This window comes from Somniosus microcephalus, chromosome 8, assembly GCF_052327205.1.
Source record: "Somniosus microcephalus isolate GS21.2 chromosome 8, FLI_Smic_1.0, whole genome shotgun sequence".
NCBI classification, from domain to species: Eukaryota; Metazoa; Chordata; class Chondrichthyes; order Squaliformes; family Somniosidae; genus Somniosus; species Somniosus microcephalus.
The window spans coordinates 140,177,899-140,194,653 of record NC_140994.1 but is presented as its reverse complement, the minus strand read 5'-3'; the positions used below and the strand labels follow the sequence as shown (position 1 = coordinate 140,194,653).

The window sequence follows — 16,755 nt, the reverse complement described above, 5'->3', positions numbered from 1 at the left end:
CCACAGCTGACAAGATTTGCCAAGAAGGGTGAGTCAGGACACTGGACTCGATGCTAGATGCTGTAATGAAGAGGTTGATATTCTGGAAGGATGAAACCAAATGGACCTTATGGGCCATTTTTATCTGAACCTATCTTGTGAAATTACAGACTTAAACCAAAGCTGCAGCATATAGAAGGTTGTATTGTGGGGCTGTGCTGAGCCTGAGGGAGCAAATCCCTGCACAGAGATTTTATGTTACTTAAATATTGATATTAAATACAATCTCAGGACAAACAGGCATGTTTGTAGGGCAGGGTGGTGCAGAGGGTTCCATTAACTCACACCTCTGGGATCTAGATTCAAATCCAGCCCAGTCCCAGATTTTTTAGAACTGTGCTGTTGCACGTTTCATACGATCATAGGAACAGGAATAGGCCATTCAGCCCTTCGAGCCTGTTCTGCCATTCAATTAGATCATGGCTGATCTGTGTCTTCACTCGATCTACCCACCTTGATTCCGTAACCCTTAATACCCTTGCCTAACCAAAATCTATCAATCTCAGTTTTGAAATTTTCAATTGACCCTCAGCCTCAACAGCTTTTTGAGGGAGAGAGTTCCAGATTTTCACTACCCTTTGTGTGAAGAAGTGCTTTCTTACATCGCCCCTGAACAGCCTAGCTCTAATTTTAAGGTTCTGCCCCCTCGTTTTGGACTCTCCCACCAGGGGAAATAGTTTCTCTCCATCTATCCTATCAAATCCTTTAATCGTCTTAAACACATCAATTATATCACCCCTTAAAATTCTATATTCAAGGGAATACAAGCCGTGTCTATGCAACCTGTCCCCATAATTTAACCCTTTTAGTCACAGTATCATTCTGGTGAATCTGTGCTGCACCCCCTCTAAGGCCTTAATATAGCCTTCCTGAGGTGCAGTGCCCAGAACTCCAGGTGGGGTCTAACCAGAGCTCTTCACAACTGTAGCATAACTTCCACCCCTTTTTATTTCAGCCCCCTGGAGATGGAAACTAACATTCCATTAGCTTTTTAAATTATTTTTTGTAACAGTCCACTAGCTTTGTGATTTCTGTACATGGAGCTCATAATCTCTTTGCTCTTCCACAGCTTCTAGCTTCTTACCATTTATAAGATACTCTGATCTATCTTTCTTAGGTCTAAGGTGGATGATCTCACACTTTCGCACGTTAAACCCCATCTGACACAGTTTTGTCTATTCACTTAATCTATCAATGTCCCTTTTCAACTTTCTGCTCCCATCTAAACTACTTACTGTGCCACCTAAGTTGGTGTCATCAGCAAACTCGGAGAACAGTTCTCTATTCCTTCATCTAAGTCATTAAAAAAAATATAGTGAAAAGCTGAGGCCCTGGTATAGATCCCTGGGGTTGAGAGTCTCCTCATTTCTGATGGCTATAAGGGTCCTATATGAAAAGAGATTTGGCAGTCTCACTCTGGTACTGAATGTTTAGGCCACTGAGAAAGAAGACTAGAGGAAAATGCAAAGGGATATTGATAAGATAGGGGAAATGGCTAAATAGGGGAAGCTGGAAATCAATGTCAGTAAGTGTGAGGTGATAAAAAGAACCAAACAGCAGTAATTGTACTGTGACTGGAAGTAGGCTCGGTGCATGGATGATCAGAGGGATGTGGTGAGTACAGGTTCATAGGACATTAAAAACAGCACCTCAGGTTGCTAAGACTATAAAAAAGTTATTAGAATTCTCTGGTTTATCTCAAGAGGTATAGAATATAAAAGCCAAGAGGTAGTGATGAGCGTATATAAAACTTTACTAAGACCTCAGTTGGAGTACTGTGTGGCGTATTGGGCTCCACATTATAAAGGATATTCAGGTTTTAGAGAGGGTACAAAGCAGATTCACTAGGATTCTGTCTGGTATGAGGAAGTACAAATACAAAGAAAGACTCAAAAAATGGGGTCTTTTTCATTGGAACAAAGCAGAGTACTGGGCGATATAATAAAGTTATGTGAATGGATGAGTTTTTTAAAATTCGTTCATGGGATGTGGGCGTCGCTGGCAAGGCCAGCATTTATTGCCCATCCCTAATTGCCCTTGAGAAGGTGGTGATGAGCCGCCGCCTTGAACTGCTGCAGTCCATGTGGTGAAGGTACTTCCACAGTGCTGTTCGGGAGGGAGTTTCAGGATTTTGACCCAGCGACGATGAAGGAACGGTGATATATTTCCAAGTCAGGATGGTGTGTAACTTGGAGGGGAACTTGGGGGTGGTGGTGTTCCCATGCACCTGCTGCCCTTGTCCTTCTAGGTGGAAGAGGTTGCGGGTTTGGGAGGTGCTGCCGAAAAAGCCTTGGCGAGTTGCTGCAGTGCATCTTGTAGATGGTACACACTGCAGCCACGGTACACGTGAATGGATAGAAGCAGACTGTTTTCAGAAGTTGAAGGGTCAAGAACAAGGGGCCACAGATACAAAATTAAATGTAAGAGATTTAAGACAGAGGGCAGGGGAAACTTCTTCACAGAGAGTTGTGAGACTGTGGAATTCACTTCCAGGGTTAGGTTGAAGCATAAACTATGGCAAAATTAAAGATTAGATTGGATAGGTGGATGAACTAAAAAGGGGTTGAAGGGATATTGGAACCTGGTTGGTAAATGTGATTAGAACGATTTGCTTGCGTGAAGGTTGAAGGTTAAAGGCCAACACTGACTGGTTGCCACAGTTTTGCCCATTCACTTAATCTATTAACATCTCTTTGTAATTTTATGCTTCCAACTACACTGCTTACAATGCTGCCTATCTTTGTGTCATTGGCAATCTTGGATATGTGGCTCTCTATCCCATCATTTAATCCTTAATAAATACAATGAATAGTTGTAATAATAATTCCAGGCACCCATGTTATCCTAACCCCATCATACTCTGCAGAGAGGTGTTTCAAATGGGGCTATCAATCAAGGGAGGTTAAATAGACAACAAAAACACACCACCACACCTGGAGTAGATACTTATCACCCTATCCCATTTTATATATATCCTTCAAAACTCTTCTGAGCGATCAACTTGGATGTATAATTTGGTCCAATCTCATTCAGGAATGCAACTCAAGAGTCTACATACATAAGGAACATGGGAGATGGGAATGATGGGCTGTCTGTTCAGAGGATGCTGAAAGTTAAGGCTCACTGTAAGGACGTTAGAAAGGGAGCTCTAAAGCACAATGTAAGAACAGCAAAGGGAAATTTTCCAGTTTGGCATTGTTGTGTGTTATGGATGTATTGACTGGGAACGAAGATAAAAAAAACCTTTGCATTTAACAGCACTGTCACCCCTCACCTCGCCACGTAGGCCACGACAAGCTATTTCACCCTGTCCAGAACAGTAGAACCAGAGGACACGGCCTGCACCTGAAGGGGGATAAATTCAAAACTAATCTGCAGAAACAATATTTCAGTGAGCGAGTGGTCAATTTATGGAACAGGCTCCCCAGGGAGACGGTGGAATCAGTTCGTATTGATTCATTCAAATGCAAATTATATAGATTTCTTTCAGAGAATAACATTTTGGGATACAGTAAATGAGTAATTTGAGACATGATGTGGTAAGTGGAGCATGTTTGGGAGTAAAAGATGACTATGGACCTATGGTTCCCAAAGCTCTTCATCTAGCAATTCCTATGTTCCTATACAGGCACACATTCATATGTCACGCATTCATACACAATTATATGCACACACCTACCCTGTCCAAATGATGAAGTTCGGATTCGGGGAGATATCCTTCATGGCATAGATCGATGAATTGATCAGAGCCCAAGGAGAGTCGCAAAGGTAACTACCCCATTTTCCAGGATTCCTCACTGGCTCCGAAGCGGAAGGACACACTTCCCATGGATTGTCGCTTACTTTGTAATCAGGATCCCAGTGCACGTCTGTGATGTGCCAGAAATAACCTGAATGCAAAAAGTAGTACACCTCATGACTGAAGGGACAAAGATATTTCTGCGTTTCTGGCCCAGAGCCAGTATGTGTCAAAAATGATTGAGGATGGTTTAATGTCACTAGTCCCGATACATTATTTCAATAATGTTAGACAGCATGATTGGTTTGCACCCTCTGTGTAACACACTTCCCCTCTCTTTGTTACTCCAAAGATTTGAGCACAAAATATAGTTTGACACTCCAGTGCAGTACTGAGGGAGTGCTGCACTGTTGCAGGTGCCATCTTTCAGATGACACATTAAACCGAGGTCATGTCTGCTCTCAGATGGATGTAAAATATCCCATTGCACTATTTCAAAGAAGAGCAGGGGAGTTCTCCTCGGAGTCCTGGCCAATAGATTTCCCTCAACCAACATCACAAAAACAGATTATCTGGTCATTATCTCATTGTTGTTTGAGGGACCTTGTTGTGAGCAATTTTGGCTGCCGCGTTTCCTACATTACAGCAGTGACTACACTTCAAAAGTACTTCATTGCCTGTAAAGTGCTTTACAGGCAATGAAGTACTTTTGAAGTGAAGTTGTGAAAGGTGCGATACAAATGCAAGTCTTTCTGTTCTTTTTACACTGTACAACACCCTCAATGTCTCTGTTACACTGTGTGTAATACACTCCTTGGGGTCGATTTTCCCGCAGGTGCGGGGAATTGTCGGGTTCCCCCACGAATCTAAATGGGTCTGCCACATTGATGCAATTTTCCCTCAATTGGCCAATTCATTTCCAGCGTGTGGGAACCCTTGCTAATTGACTATTTCCAGTCAGAAAGCCCCACAGTATGATGTCATTTTTCATGGTGCTTTCAAGGTCCACAGCAAGCACTGCATCCTCTGAAGGCTTTCAAACGAACCATACAGGATGGCAGAGGAGCCTACAGCAGCTGTGGCCAGTGCCAGACCCTGAGCTGCCTCCAAATTCGACGAGGCTTCACTGCAGGCATTATTGGATGGGGTTAGGGCTCACAGGGAGGTCCTCTTCCCTAGGTCAGGAAGGAAGAGGCCTCCCACTGAGACCAAGGCTGCATGGATGCAGGTGTCAGCAGATGTCAATTTGCTGGGAGTCACCAGAAGAACCTTGGCATTACATCTCTAGCTCTTTCCTTTACTCCCCCACAGTACCATCCAGAGCCCCTGTCCCCACTGTGGAGGAGGAAGAGGCTGTGCAGCCAGACTCCTCAGAGGAAGCTCCAACCTCTGAGGGCACAGCGTCCGCAGAAGTAAGCACACCCAGCACCAGCGTAGACACTCACACCTCAGGGGGACCTTCGGGACATAGAGTAGTGTTGTCACCTGGTGTTTCACAGCTCACAAGTGAGCATCAGCAGATTGTGGAGACCGAGACAGCAGTGGAGAGTCCTCGTCGGAGGGCGCAGGACTCTGCCAGCTCAGCTCAGCTGCATATCGACCCTCTGCCTCTGGGTCCATCCGCAAGAGAAGAGGTGATGGATCTCCATGCACAGATGCAGGAGTCTCTGGCAGGTTTTGTCTCCAGGGTCGCTGCGAGTGTGGAGCGAATGGAGGAGTCCATAGCGAAGATGAGCTGAGCCTTTGCATAGTCATTGGCGCATGAACGCATCACCATGCAAAGGTTGGCACCCTCCATGGAGGAGATAAGTCACCAGGGTATGGAAAACATGGTGAGTGTTCATTATAGAATGACATCTCTTGAGGAGCGATGGGCATCTATTGAACAGAGAAAAACCAGACCTTCATGGAAGTCCTTCTGAGTAGGACTGCCAGTGCAGATACGGGTCCCCATGGCCCCCTGATGCGCAGCAAGGTGCTCTTAAGCCACATCCAAGCGTTGGCCCCTTCTGGCCTGTGCAGCTTCAGGTGACTGAGCAGTAGCCTGGTGCTCCTGCTGCTGATGCTGCTGTTCCTGGTTCTGCTGCTGATGCCTCTGCTGCTGGAGATCCTCTAATGGCATGAAGGGAAGGGAGAAAAGGCCTCCCATACTTCTGGTAGATGCCTCCGTTGAGGAAGCGCTGAGTGAGGGTGCCGAGCGGTGCCTCACAGGAGCTCACACTGGAGAAGTGTGTGAGGCTCCAACCTTCCACAGCTGTGCCTAAGCCTTGAACAAGTTGCCCCAAGCCTGAAACAACAAGGTCCTGCAACCTACAAATGCTGTCTGATTAAATCTCTTCTTTCCTGATTGACCTGCAGCTGAAAGTAAGCGAGCCGATATTGTTCACGCCAGGTTTCATCAGCAGAGTTCCCACCAGGTGTGTTTAGCATGGGAAAAGGCTGAAAATAGCAAGGGCCCCTTAAAATGGCATTATAGATGCCAATTATTGGTGATTAGGGTGCCTGAAAACCAGTCCCGCCAGCTGCGGGTGGGACTGATTGGGGTCGCATTGAAACGCTGGGGTGAAAGTTGGACGGGGTGGGGAATCAGGCGGGGGGGGGGGCGCGGTCACGACCCCCTATTTTAGCTTTTTTTTTTCCCCCCCCCCCCCCCCCCCCCCCCACCCACGCCTGAAACCCCGCCTGACGGCTCCAGGAAAATCGAGGCCCTTGTCTTTCTCCCACCCTCTATGTAATACACACAGTGTAATAGAGAGGCAGAGTGTAACACATTTCATTGTCTCTCTTATCCTCTGTGTAGCCGGGTACGGCCCTCATCTCCACTCCCTTAAGTCCAAGGGTCACAGACTTGAACAGATATGGCGGACAACTGGTTTAGCCATTCACCGCCAGATCTGGCTGGAGCACATAAGCACTATCGGGTCCTGCTCTCCTCTGCCAAAACTGCTCACTAATCCAGAATCATCCTGAAACACAAAGATAACTCCTGGCTTCTTTTCTCCACTTCTTCTAAAACCCCTCTCCCGTCTCCTCCGCCCTCACCTCTAAAAACACGTGCGAGGAGCTCATGGACTTCTTTCTCACTAAGATTGAGACCATCCGATCAGCTGCCTCTGCCGCTTTCGTCCCTTCCCCTAGTCCACTGGGGTTAACTTCCTCTTGGGTTCCCCCCTGTCCTAGCCCTGAACTTTCATCCTTCTCTAGTTTCTCTCCTGTTTCCCCTCATGCCTTCTCTGAGCTCATCTTGTCCATGAGACCTACCTCCTGCTCCCTTGACCCTATTCTCACTAAACTGCTGACCACCCAACTTCCCTTCCTGGCTCCCATGTTAGCTAATATCGTTAACGGTTCTCTCTCCTCAGGTACTGTCCCCCTCGCCTTCAAATCTGCTGTCATCACCCCTCTCCTTAAAAAACCCAACCTTTGACCCCTCCATCAAACTATCGCCCCATCTCCAACCTCCCTTTCTTCTCTAAAGACTTTGAACATGCTAACGCTTCCCAAATCCGTGCCCATCTTTCTCGGAACTCTATGATTGAATCCCTCCAATCAGGTTCCGCCCCTGCCACAGTACCAAAATAGCTCTTACCAAAGTCACAAATGACATCCTTTGTGACTGTGGCAAAGGTAAACTATTCCTTCTCATCCTTCTTGACCTGTCTGCAGCCTTTGACATGGTTGACCACTCCATCCCTAATGTCCTTTAGGGAAGGAAATCTGCTGTCCTCACCTGGTCTGGCCTATATGTGACTCCAGACCCACAGCAATGTGGTTGACTCTTAACTGCCCTCTGACATGGCCTAGCAAGTCACTCAGTTTTAACTAACCGTTATGAAACAAAATAATAAAAATGAAACCGGACAGACCACCTGGCATCGACCTCGGCACCGGCTACGGACACGGCAAAGGCACACCCAGCCCAGTCAACATTGCAAAGTCTTCCTCACCAACATCTGGGGACTTGTGCTAAAATTGGGAGATCTGTCCCACAGACTAGTCAAGCAACAGCCCGACATAGTCATACTCACAGAATCATACCTTTCAGCCAATGTCACAAATTCCTCCATCACCATCCCTGGGTATGTCCTGTCTCACTGGCAGGACAGACTCACTGGGGGTGGTGGCACAGTGGTATGCAGTCAGGAAGGAGTGGCCCTGGGAGTCCTCAACCGTGGCTAACACGGGAAATTAGGGATCGAATAAGATCCAAGGAGAGGACATATAAATTGGCCAGAAAAAGCAGCAAACCTGAGGATTGGGAGCAGTTTAGGATTCAGCAAAGGAGGACAAAGGGATTAATTAAGAGGGGGAAAATAGAGTATGAGAGTAAGCTTGTAGGGAACATAAAAACTGACTGTAAAAGCTTCTATATATATGTGAAGACAAAAAGATTGGTAAAGTCAAGCGTAGGTCCCTTGCAGTCAGAATCAGGGGAATTTATAATGGGGAATAAAGAAATGGCTGACCAATTAAATACATACTTTGGTTCTGTCTTCACAAAGGAGGACACAAATAACCTCCCAGAGATGTCGGGGAACATAGAGTCTAATGAGAGGGAGGCACTGAATGAAATCAGTATTTGTAGGGAAATGGTGTTAGGGAAATTGACGGAATTGAAGGCCGATAAATCCCCAGGGCCTGATAATCTACATCGTAGGGTACTTAGGGCCCTAGAAATAGTAGATGCATTGCTGGACATCTTCCAAAATTCTATAGACTCTGGAACAGTTCCCATGGATTGGAGGGTAGGTAATGTTACCCCACTATTCAAAAAAGGTGGTAGAGAGAAAATGGGGAATTATAGACCGGTAAGCATGACATTGGTAGTGGGGAAAATGCTAGAGTCCATTATAAAAGATGTAATAGCAGAGCACTTGGAAAACAGTGACAGGATCGGACAAAGTCAACATGGATTTACAAAAGGTAAATCGTGCTTGACTAATCTACTGGAATTTTTTGAGGATGTAACTGGTAGAATAGATAAGGGAGAACCAGTGGATGTGGTGCATTTGGACTTTCAGAAGGCTTTCAATAAGGTCCCGCATAAGAGATTAGCGTGTAAAGTTAAAGCACATGGGATTACGGGCAAGGTACTGACTTGGATAGAGAACTGGTTGGCAGACAGGAAGCAAAGAGTTGGAATAAACGGGTCTTTTTCCGAGTGGCAGGCAGTGACTAGTGGGGTACCGCAGGGATTGGTGCTAGGACCCCAACTAATCACAATATATATTAATGATCTAGACGAGGGAACTAGATGTAATATCTCCAAGTTTGCAGATGATACAAAGCTGGGTGGGCGTGTGTGCTGTGAGGAGGATGCAGAGAAACTCCAGTATGATTTGGACAGTTTGGGTGATTGGACAGATGCATAGTAGATGCAGTATAATGTGGAAAAATGCGAGGTTATCCACTTTGGTGGCAAAAACAGGAAGGCAGATTATTATCTGAATGGCAATAGATTGGGAGAAGGAGAAGTGCAACGAGACCTGGGTGTCCTTGTGCACCGCGCTGAAGGTAAGCATGCAGGTGCAGCAGGCGGTTAAGAAGGCAAATGGTATGTTGGCCTTCGTAGTGAGAGGATTTGAGTACAGGAACAAGGATGTCTTGCTGCAGTTGTACAGGGCCTTGGTGAGACCACACCTTGAGTATTGTGTGCAGTTTTGGTCACCTTATCTGAGGAAGGATGTTGTTGCCATGGAGGGAGTGCAGCGAAGATTCACCAGACTGATACCTGGGATGGCAGGAATGACATATGAGGAGAGATTGGGTCGATTGGGCTTATACTCACTGGAGTTTACAAGAATGAGAGAGGATCTCATTGAAACTTATAAAATTCTAACAGGACTAGACAGACTAGATGCAGGAAGGATGTTTCCGATGGCGGAGGAGTCCAGAACCAGGGGACACAGTCTAAAGATAAGGGGTAAGCCATTTAGGACAGAGATGAGAAGGAATTTCTTCACCCAGAGAGTGGTGAACCTGTGGAATTCTCTGCCACAGAAGGCAGTTGAGGCCAATTCATTAAATATATTCAAGAAGGAGATATATTTCTTAAGGCTAAAGAGATCAAGGGATATGGGGAGAAAACAGGGACAGGGTACTGAATTTGGATGATCAGCCATGATCTCATTAAATGGCGGAGCAGGCTCGAGGGGCCAAATGGCCGACTCCTGCTCCTATCTTCTATGTTTTTATGTTTCAACATTGACTCCAGACCCCATGAAGTCTCATGGCTTCAGGTCAAGCATGGGCAAGGAAACCTCCTGCTGATTACCACCTACCGCCCTCCCTCAGCTGATGAATCAGTACTCCTTCATGTTGAACACCACTTGGAAGAAGCACTGAGAGTAGCAAGTGTTAAGTCTGTGTGTTATAGTGAGAATTACTACACAGACCACAAGAGTAAATTCAACAGGTCTTTACTGGTTGGAGGTTGGACTATACTGAATACAATATTATTACACTGTGCTTATATACCGGTGTGGTCACCACCGGTATTACGTATACAGCAGCCAAAGAAAGTAGTACCTTTTCTTAAGGTGGACCAGGCTTAAGTTCTCTTAAGGTGGAACAGGTTACATACACCACAGCAAGGGCATAGAATGTACTCTGGGTGGGGGATTCAATGTCCATCACCAAGAGTGGCTCGGTAGCACCACTACTGACCGAGCTGGCCGAGTCCTGAAGGACATAACTGCCAGTCTGGGCCTGTGGCAAGTGGTGAGTGAACCAACAAGAGGGGAAAATCTACTTGACCTCGTCCTCACCAATCTATTTGTCGCAGATGCATCTGTCCATGACAGCATTGGCAGCAGTGACCAACGCACAGTCATTGTGGAGATGAAGTCCCATCTTCACACTGAGGACACCCTCCATTTTGTTGTGTGGCACTACCACCGTGCTAAATGGGATAGATTCAAAACAGATCCAGCAACTCAAAACTGGGCATCCATGAGGCGCTGTGGGCCATCAGCAGCAGCAGAATTGTATTCCAGCACAATCTGTAACCTCATGGCCCGGCATATACCTCAGTCTACCATTACCACCAAGCCAGGGGACCAACCCTGGTTCAACAACGAGTGTAGAAAAGCATGCCAGGAGCAGCACCAGGCGTACCTAAAAATGAGGTGCCAACCTGGGGAAGATGCAACACAGGACTACATGCATGCTAAAAAGCAGAAGCAGCATGCTATTGACAGGGCTAAGCAATCCCAAAATCAACGGATCAGATCAAAGCTCTGCAGTCCTGCCACATCCAGTCGTGAATGGTGGTGGACCATTAAGCAACTAATGGGAGGAGGAGGCTCCAAGAATATCCCCATCCTTAATGATGGTGGAGCCCAGCACATGAGTGCAAAAGACAAGGCTGAAGCATTTGCAACCAACTTCAGCCAGAAGTGCAGAGTGGATGAACCATATCGGCCTCCTCCCGAGGTCCCCACCATCACAGAAGCTAGTCTTCAGCCAATTCGATTCACTCCACGTGATATCAAGAAATGACTGAGCGCACTGGATACAGCAAAGGCTATGGGCCCCGACAACATCCTGGCTATCGTACTGAAGACTTGTGCTCCAGAACTAGCTGCGCCTCTAGCCAAGCTGTTCCAGTACAGCTACAACACTGGCATCTATCCGACAATGTGGAAAACTGCCCAGGTATGTCCTGTGCACAAAAAGCAGGACAAATCCAATCCGGCCAATAACCGCCCCATCAGTCTACTCTCAATCATCAGCAAAGTGATGGAAGGTGTCATCGACAGTGCTATCAAGCGGCACTTACTCACCAATAACCTGCTCACTGATGCCCAGTTTGGGTTCCGCCAAGACCACTCGGCTCCCAACCTCATTACAGCCTTGGTCCAAACATGGACAAAGGAGCTGAATTCCAGAGGTGAGGAAAGAGTGACTGCCCTTGACAACAAGGCAGCATTTAACCAAGTCTGGCATCAAGGAGCCCTAATACAACTGAAGTCAATGGGAATCAGGGGGAAAACGCTCCACTGGCTGGAGTCATACCTAGCACAAAGGAAGATGGTTGTGGTGGTTGAAGGTCAATCATCACAGCCCCAGTACATTGCTCAGGAGTTCCTCAGGGCAGTGTCTTAGGCCCAACCATCTTCAGCTGCTTCATCAATGACCTTCCCTCCAACATAAGGTCAGAAATGGGGATGTTCACTGATGACGGTACAGTGTTCAGCGCCATTCACAACTCCTCAGATAATGAAGAAGTCCATGCCTGCATGCAACAAGACCTGGACGACAGTCAGGATTAGGCTGATAAGTGGCAGGTAACATTCGCGTCACAGAAGTGCCAGGCAATGACTATCTCCAAAAGCGAGAGTCTAACCACCTCCCCTTGACATTCAATGGCATTACCATCGCTAAATCCCCTATCAACATCCTGGGGGGTCACCATTAACCGGAAACTTAACTGGACCAGCCACCTAAATACTGTGGCAACAAGAGCAGGTCAGAGGCTGGGTATTCTGCAGCGAGTAACTCACCTCCTGACTCCCCAAAGCCTTTCCAGCATCTACAAGACACAAGTAATGAGTGTGATGGAATACTCTCCACTTGCCTGGATGAGTGCAGCTCCAACAACACTCAAGAAGCTCGACACCATCCAGGACAAAGCAGCCCGCTTGATTGGCACCCCATCCACCATCTTAAACATTCACTCCCTCCACCACCGGCGTACCATGGCTACATTGTGTACCATCTACAAGATGCACTGCAGCAACTCGCCAAGGCTTCTTCGGCAGCACCTCCCAAACCTGCGACCTCTTCCACCTAGAAGGACAAGGACAGCAGGCACATGGGAACACCACCACCTCCAAGTTCCCCTCAAGTCACACACCATCCTGACTTAGAAGTATATCACCGATCCTTCATCATCACTGGGTCAAAATCCTGGAACTCCCTACCTAACAGCACTGTGGGAGTACCATCACCACACGGACTACAGCAGTTCAAGAAGGCGGCTCACCACCACCTTCTCAGATTCAGATTAGATTTATTTGCCATATGTAACAAGTACAATGGAATGCTTGTTCCCCGTAGGGACGCGTCAGCTATACATACAGCGCCGCGTTCAGAGTCAATACAATGGTTTCCCGTGGCAGTGGGAGCACGATGTCCCTCAGCCACTCCGTCCTCCTCTTCACCGTGGCCTCCTCCTCACTGTTGCCGGCTCCACGTGTGGTGGCTTGCTTCTCCCGCTCTGGCCACTATGCCCGGCTCCCCTCCTCCCATCCAGACTGCGAATAATCCTCCTCCAATGGCTCTCCAACGTCGTCCAGCTGGGTGGGACTGCACTCGCCTGGTTCCATTCTTATCTTTCCAGTCGTAGCCAGAGAATCACCTGCCATGGCTTCTCTTCCCGCTCCCACACCTTTACCTCTGGTGTCCCCCAAAGATCTATCCTTGGCCCCCTCCTATTTCTCATCTACATGTTGCCCCTTGGTGATCATCCGAAAACACAGCGTCAGTTTCCACATGTACGCTAACGACACCCAGTCCTACCTCACTACCACTTCTCTTGACCCATCCACGGTCTCTAAATTGTCAGACTACTTGTCCGACATCCAGTGCTGGATGAGCAGAAATTTCCTCCAATTAAATATTGGGAAGACCGATTGTTTTTGGTCCCTGCCACAAACTCCGTTCCCTAGCTACTGACTCCATCCCTCTCCCTAACATTTGTCTGAGGCTGAACTAGACTGCTTGCAACCTTGGTGTCATATTTGACCCCGAGATGAGCTTCCGACCACATATCTGCACCATCACTAAGACCGCCTATTTCCATCTCCGTAACATCGCCCGTCTCCGTCCCGGCTCAGCTCATCCGCTGCTGAAACCCTCATCCATGCCTTTGTTAGCTCTAGACTCGACTATTCCAACGCACTCCTGGCTGGCCTCCCACATTCTACCCTACGTAAACTTGGGTGATCCAAAGCTCGGCTGCCCGTGCCCTAACTTGCACCAAGTCCCGTTCACCCATCACCACTGTGCTTGCTGACCTACATTGGCTCCCTGTTAAGCAACGCCGCGATTTAAAAATTCTCATCCTTGTTTTCCAATCCCTCCATGGCCTCCCTATCTCTGTAATCTCCTCCAGCCCCACCATCCTCCAAGATATTGGCGCTCCTCCAATTCTGGCCTCTTGAGCATCCCCGATTTTAATCGCTCCACCATCGGAGGCCGTGCCTTCAGCTGCCAAGGCCCCAAGCTCTGGAATTTCCTCCCTAAACCACTCCGCCTCTCTACCTCTCTGTCCTCCTTTAAGATGCTCTTTAAAACCTACCTCTTTGACTAAGCTTTTAGTCATCTGCCCTAATATTTTCTTATGTGGCTCAGTGTCAAATTTTGTCTGATAATGCTCCTCTGAAGCACCTTGGGAACATTTTACTACTTTAAAGGCGCTATATAAATTCAAGTTGTTGTTGTTGCCCTAGGTATCACACTCCCGGTCTCTCTCTTACACTCTGTGTAGCACACTTCCAGCTCTCTCTTATCCTGCGTATCACATTCCCTGTCTCTTATCCTTCATGTTACACACATCCAGCTCCCTGGCACCCTCTGAGTAATGTATTGCCCTCTCTGCTGTATCTATCTATCTATCTTCTTCTATCTATATATATAAACGGATACTTCTGTCTGTCTGTCCTTCTGTCTGTCCTCGCGTGTGCGTCTGTCCGGCTATGCGCTCGAAAGTTATAGAGTGTACCTACGCGCGCGTTACCTCCAAAGAAAGCTTACGCTTCCGGGACGCTCGTAAGCGTATTTACTTTTCGGTCGGACGAAAATTGTTCGCACCTTATGCAAAAAACCTTCAAAATTAAACTCACTATCTGCTACTTAGCATTGATTGACTGACGTCAAGGTTCGACCAATCCTGTGCCGTCACGATTGACCAATCCTACAGTACAGTCCCCTGATGGTTGGCCAATCGGTGTGTGTGTGTGTGGGCGGGACTAATCGTTTTCATCTCAGGGATCTGGCAGCCATTGTTTCACTGCCATTACTTCAGCTTCCAGCTCAAACTACTTTGATCATCCAGTTTTGAAAAAGTTAGTATCTCTTTTAAAAATAACATAAGATTTACCAAAAACGTTTTATAAGTACTTTCACTTTCATCTTTCAAGGTATTAAAAGGTAGAAATGTTGCCCGGCAGCAGATTCACAAAGGGACACAGACAGGGCCCAAAAGCCTGGGACTCAATTTAAAATGTTGCCCGGCACCAGATTCACAGAGGGACACAGAGAGGCCCCAAAGCCTGGCACTCGATTTAAACCGCCCGGCCCAAAACAGCCCTGGCAAAGCCGGGCTCCCCCCAGCTAGTGTATATATATATATATATATATAAACGGAGACATCTGTCTGTCTGTCTATCTGTCTGTCTGTCCTTCGGTGTGCGTCTGTCCGGCTATACACCCGAAAGTTATAGAGCGTACCTACACGTGCGTTACATCAAAAGAAAGCTTACCATTCCAAAACGGTCGTAAGCGTATTTACGTTTTGGCCGGACAAAAATTGCGCCCGCGATATCCAAAAAACGTTCAAAATTCCGATCATTAGCATCTCAATATCCGCTCATCTATATCTATATCTTCTATCTATATATATAAACGGATCGATCTGTCTGTCTGTGTCTATCTGTCTGTCTATCTGTCTGTCTGTCCTCACGTGTGCGTCTGTCCGGCTATGCGCTCGAAAGTTATAGAGCGTACCTATGCGTGCGTTACGTCGAAAGAAAGCTTACCGTTCCGAAACGGTCGTAAGCGTATTTACGTTTCGGCCGGACAAAAATCGCGCCCGCGGTATCCGAAAAACGTTCAACATTCCGCTCATTAGCATCTCATTATCCGCTCATTAGCGATAGTGACCTCGAGGTCGACCAATCGTACGCCGGGTTCCTGGCGCGTGCGGCCGGGCCCTCCTACGGTCGAGTGACGGGACGATTGACCAATCCTACGCTTTGGTGACCTGGCGGTCGACCAATCGGTGCGTGTGTGGGCGGGCCTTATCATTCTGAACCAAGGTGAGTCGCCGCCATCTTGATTCCAAACTTTTCCTTTTTCCCGCTTTCTGCGTCTTTAAAAAAAACGTTGCTTTTAAAACACATATTGTTTTAAAAAAAAAGTTAATTACTTTCTAAATCTTTTATCTAATCTCATTAATTTTCCTACCTTTCCCCGTTTTTCCAGGTAGGCCTCGAAGCCTCAGCCTCTCTCTGCACCCACGCCCGAGCTAGGCACCACCCGGCCCCAGTCAACAGGCGGCCCCCGATCGCCGCCATCTTTGTGAAGGCTGGAGGGGCGGGCCTCAGCCAAGCACCGCTACCGCCGCCATCTTAGTAAAGGGTGCGCGCGCAGCAGGAGCAGCTGAGACGCGGCGTCTCTCTCTGTTTCCCGCTCGGCTCGGGCGGCGTCTCTGTTCCCCGCTCGGCTCGGGCGGGGCTCTCGGGAGTGCGGATCTCGGGCGGGGCTTGGAGAGCGGGAAGGGTTACCCCGGCAACCGGGCCCGCCGGCCGTCTCTCACAGTCGCAATCGGCGCTCTTGAAGCCAGCTCGGGAGAGCGGGGCCATGTCAGTGCGTGGGGCGGCACGGAGATCCGTGGAGCCATCGCCGGCGCTGAGCTCGGGTGCTTTGTGGCCTGCGGCCGAACAGCGGGTGTTCGCCTCGGCCAAAGGCATCAGGGTGACGGCCGAGGCTGCCAAAAGCGTCCAAGGGAATGCGTTCATCCAGGTGCCGAGGCCCGGGCCCCGGGGCGGAAAGAGGGATTGGAGCGGGGGATGAGGGCTCGGGCAGGGGAGAGGGAGAGGGGGGAGAGAGAGGGGGGAGGAGGGGGAGAGGGAGGAAGGGGGTAGGGAGGAGGGGGAGAGGGAGGAAGGGGGTAGGGAGGTGGTGAGAGGGAGGAGGAGAGGGTGAGAGGGAGAGGGAGGAGGAGAGGGGAGAGGGAGGATGGGGAGAGGGAG

General features: G+C 48.2%; 1 pseudogene; it reads right to left on the bottom strand.

Moving 5' to 3' along the window:
• The window catches only part of LOC147113820 (acid sphingomyelinase-like phosphodiesterase 3b), a 49,660-nt pseudogene that overhangs the window by 19,610 nt on the left and 13,295 nt on the right, over positions 1-16,755 (bottom strand).